This window comes from Acanthisitta chloris, unplaced genomic scaffold (genome assembly GCF_000695815.1).
Source record: "Acanthisitta chloris isolate BGI_N310 unplaced genomic scaffold, ASM69581v1 scaffold12244, whole genome shotgun sequence".
Classification (NCBI taxonomy): domain Eukaryota; kingdom Metazoa; phylum Chordata; class Aves; order Passeriformes; family Acanthisittidae; genus Acanthisitta; species Acanthisitta chloris.
The window spans coordinates 39,338-39,779 of record NW_008668821.1 but is presented as its reverse complement, the minus strand read 5'-3'; positions in this window follow the sequence as shown (position 1 = coordinate 39,779).

Sequence of the window (442 nt, the reverse complement as noted above, 5' to 3'; positions counted from 1 at the left end):
ACAGCCCCGGGAAGGGCTGGGGGGTGTAGCAGGGAGGGGATGAGTGTTTGCTCCTCGCTCGCGCGCGTTTCCCACCGCGCAGGAAATAGGATGCGGTCGCATAAGCTGCACACGGTTCTGCAGGCCTTGCCCTTGTCTCTGGGGCTCGCCTGGGCGTGACACATAACCTCTCCCTGCCGTCCCGCAGGACATGTCCCGCTGACCCCGCCGCTCTGGCCCCACAGTAGGTGCACAGGGTCCACAGGGAGACACATGCTGTGGGGAAATACATCCTCTGAGTGAGATGTAAGTGCTAGGCAGGATATCCAGCCTTGCTGCAGCTTAGCAGTACAGGCCCGTTCTGAACTGTGAGAGAGTTTAGTTTCATAGAATCATAGAATCAACCTGGTTGGAAGAGACCTCAAAGATCATCGAGGCCAACCCTACCGTCACTACTAGCACA